This window comes from Macaca mulatta, chromosome 5 (assembly GCF_049350105.2).
Source record: "Macaca mulatta isolate MMU2019108-1 chromosome 5, T2T-MMU8v2.0, whole genome shotgun sequence".
NCBI classification, from domain to species: domain Eukaryota; kingdom Metazoa; phylum Chordata; class Mammalia; order Primates; family Cercopithecidae; genus Macaca; species Macaca mulatta.
In genome coordinates this window covers 56,361,236-56,365,197 of record NC_133410.1, presented here as the reverse complement: position 1 = coordinate 56,365,197, position 3,962 = coordinate 56,361,236, and the positions used below count along the sequence as shown (strand labels likewise).

Sequence of the window (3,962 nt, the reverse complement as noted above, 5' to 3'; positions counted from 1 at the left end):
TTCTTATGGAAAACACTTACCCAGAAAGAGGGTGAACAATAGTACAACTGGCAGCAAGAGCATGGTTGAGAGTTCAGAGGTAGCTCTGGGTCAAGTGAGGCATGGCAGGCAACTGTACTACAGGTCTCTCCAGTGAGCTCACTAATGGGGCTCCCAGGATAGGCAGTAGCAATGGCTAACTAGAGAAGCGGAAATATTTTATTGCAACTGAGATCTGGCTGAGCAACCAGAAGTCTTCTCTTTGCCTCTAGGGCATTCTGTTGACTATGCTAGCACTAGACCCAGAGTGGGGAGGAGAGAACATGCTTAACTTCACCCCCCACCCCAGGCAAGTTCTTATGGCTCACCTCCTTACCCCATGTTTACTTCAAACATGACCTGAGGGCTCCAGTTTCAAATTGAATTGGATAGTCAGTTATTAATATTATATATGTAATACTATTAATATTACAAAGTTACAGAATCATCTAGGGAAAGATTTGACAAATGATTGAGGTTAGGGAATAGAGAAAAGTAGCAATTTTGTATTTGTTTTTAAAGTTCAGAACAGTTCAGTAAAGTGGATATGAATCACTTATCTTTTTCTTTCCCAACCTCAGCAATGACTGTCAACCTTCTCCAATTGCCATGTCCCTTGCTCGACTTCCATGCCAGTTCTCCCCCACTTGACTCCTGTGTAAACTTACATCTACTTTTCGTTATCTCAGGGTATATTGTGTTGAAGACCAAGTTTTCCTGTGTACTTAACACCCGCACCTACCACTTGACTCTACCAGTTATGCCTCCTTAGGTTTTCAAGCTCTTCGCCTTGCTTCTCCTGCCTCTTTGTCAGCCCATAATTCAGTGTTTTAGTCCATTTGTGCTCTTATAATAGTACTACATATAGACTGGGTAACTTAAAAACAAATTTTCTCACAGTTGTGGAGGCTGTGAAGTTCAAGATCAAGGTGCTGACTAGTGAGGGATCTGGTTTCTGTTTCCAAAATGGCTCCTTGTTGCTGATCTTCTGGAGAGAGGTATGATCTGTCCTCCCATGGTGGGAGGGCAAAAAGCCTAATGCTACAAGGAAGCTAACAGCCTTAACTCCATTCATGAGGGAGGAGCCCTCATGGCTTGTTCATCTCTCAAATGCCCTACCATTACACTGGCCATTAAGTTTCAGCGTGTGAATTTTGGAGGGAACATACTTAAACTGTAGTATTCTACCCCTGGTCCCCAAAATGTATGTCCCCTCCCTACATACAAAATACATTCATTTATCTCAATGGCCCCCAAAGTCTTAACTCTTTTGAGTATCATCTGCAAAGTCTGGAATTTCATCTAGATATCACATAAATCAGATATGGGTAAGCTCAAACGTATACAAAATACATTCATTTATTTCAATGGCCCCCAAAGTCTTAACTCTTTTAAGTATCATCTGTAAAGTCTGGAATTTCATCTAGATATCACATAAATCAGATATGGGTAAGCTCAAATGTATGTTTCATCCTGAGGAAGATTCCAGCTATAAATCTGTGAAACAAAGTTATTACATGCTTCTAAAACACATTGGGAAATATCCAGGACAGATATTTCTATTCTAAAAGGGAGAAATAGGTAAGAAAGGGTTTTAACAGGTCCCAAGTGAGTCTAAAACTCAACAGGATAAAATATCAACGGGACATAAAATCTTTTTTTTTTTTTTTTTTCCTGAGGTCACAGTCATTCATTTATTTCACATGTATTCTCATTGCACTGGATGAGGAGAGAAAGGAGTCATGTACCAACATACACAGATTGTGCTATTTTTCAGTCTTTCTGATAGAATCAGGATCCAGATTCTAATTGTCTTCAGGATCTGGATTAGTAGAGATGGACCACTGAGGTGGGGGGCCTGGGGCTGCTGAGAGAAAGGCAGGATACATATATGGAACTGACCATGGTGGTTTCATGTTCCAGGGCTCCCATTTGGATACCTGAGGATTTTCTACATAGATCACAAGTATCGGGGTCCATATCAGCTCCTGAAAGGCTATGGGAATGTCATAGGCCTTGGGCTGGTGCTCAGGAGGTGTGAGGTCAGCCACATCTGCACAGGGAGGACCTGAGAAGATGCTGATCTTCCATCTGTATCCCAGAATCTTGTGCAGGGCCTCTATAGGAGATTGGTCAGGGTGGTGGGAAAAGTTGTAAGTTATAGGGAAAGACACAAACCTTCTTGAGAGGCCAGGAGGTTTTGCAAAGCTTAGGGAGAGAATAAAAGCTGAAGACAGCTAATTCTCTTACCCTGAGGCAGAGGGCCAGAAGTAGGTGCAAGTGAATGTAGGGAAGCTTATCTAGACAATTTACTTATGTTGTCTGGAAACCAACCTTTGGTCATCCATGTGCAGGACTGCTCCCTGCAAGTTGGGGATGAAAATGTTAACTATCCACAGGTTGTGTTGGCTCCAGGCCTTTGTCATTAAATCTGTACTAAATAAATACAAGCGCCTCCAGCTTATCCGCACTACTCTCTTAGGCCCCTCGTGCCAGCAGTCCCCTAGCCCACTCTTTCCCTGGATACTTGTGTCTGGGTACTCCTTTCCTCCATTGCTCAGCCAGAGTCTGCAGGACAGGCCCAGCAGGCCTCTCCATAAGGACATGGCAAGAGTTGGCACCTTAGCCTCTGGTTGGCCTCATGAATAGTGTAGTGTAAGTCCTGCAAGCTTATCAGCTTCTGGAGACATTTCTGCCATCTCTTCTTCATACCCCTCTGCTTGAAATGCCGGGTAACTGTTTTTGATACTATGTGATACCCTGTATACTTCAGGCTCAAGAAATTCCCATTCTTGCAGGAAACTGGATTTCCTGGTCACTCCATGGTTTAATTAACTGAACTGAGGGCTTTTTTGGTCCCTGGGCTGCTTTTTTCTGCTTCATTTCTGGATGTTTCTGGTAGTTTCAGTCTGAAGTGTCACTTTCTCCATTTTTATTCCTGAGTTTTCTCCTGGGATTCTTCTCACTGCGCCTGCAGGGCTTGTTCCTGGGTTGGTGGAACACTGGCACTTACTCTGCTGTAATGGAACCTAGGAGAGTCAGGAGGAACTCAAGTGTGGAAATGTGTTTGCTTCTCTCTGCTTCTGGAGGTCTTTCAGGACATAAAATCCTAAACGTCTTTTATGGAATACCTTGATAACCCTCGTTGACTTTACCACTGTCTTTTTTTCTTTCTCTGACTCTTCTGATGTGACTTCCAGATACACTGGATGTGGAGTGGGGACAATGGCTCCATGGCTTTTCTGGGTTCAGCCTATGCAGCAGCTCCCTGGTTAAAGTCAAGTGCTTGCAGGTCTCCCAGGCTGTAGTTGCATACTGAGCATACAGTTCTGGGGTCTCTGGGACTGCCTCACCCCCATGACTCCAGCAGATGCTCTCCTAGTTAGGGTGTTCTGTTAATACCCTTGGAGATCCTCAAAGGTGGGACCACTGAAGAGAGTCCTCATGGCTCCACTAGACATTGTTCTCATGAGGACACTTGGTGGTGGTCCCACCTTCATGGTTTTTTGAGGCATCCTTGGAAATCTAGGTGGAGGTAGCTATGCCTCCACAGCTCCTGCACTCCATATAGTTAGCGTCACATGGACACTGCCAAATTTCACTGCCTGTGCTCTCCAGAGTGTAAGCCCAAGCTGCACCTGGGCCTGCTTGAGCCACAGCTGAAATGGTCAAGGAGCACTGCCCTGGAATACAGGGAGCAGACTTGACACAGCCTTGGAAAATGAGCTCTGAGGTCTCACAGGTCCTCTGAGTAACTCTCTTAACCATTCTGCCCTCAAGGCCCTGGTACCCTGGGGCCTGCGATGGGCATGTCATCACAAATCTCCATAATGCCTTCAGGGTCATTCTCCCATTTTCTTGACAAACAGTACCTGGTTTCTGTCTGCAGTAATCTCCTTATCAAACAATTGCTTGGCCCCACCCTTTTTTTCTCTCCTAACCAT

General features: G+C 44.6%; 1 pseudogene; it reads right to left on the bottom strand.

Annotated features, from left to right (window-relative positions):
* Positions 1-1,742: 1,742 nt before the first annotated feature.
* LOC144341151 (uncharacterized protein MSANTD5-like) lies at positions 1,743-2,948 on the bottom strand (annotated as a pseudogene).
* Between the last annotated feature and the right edge of the window lie 1,014 nt (positions 2,949-3,962).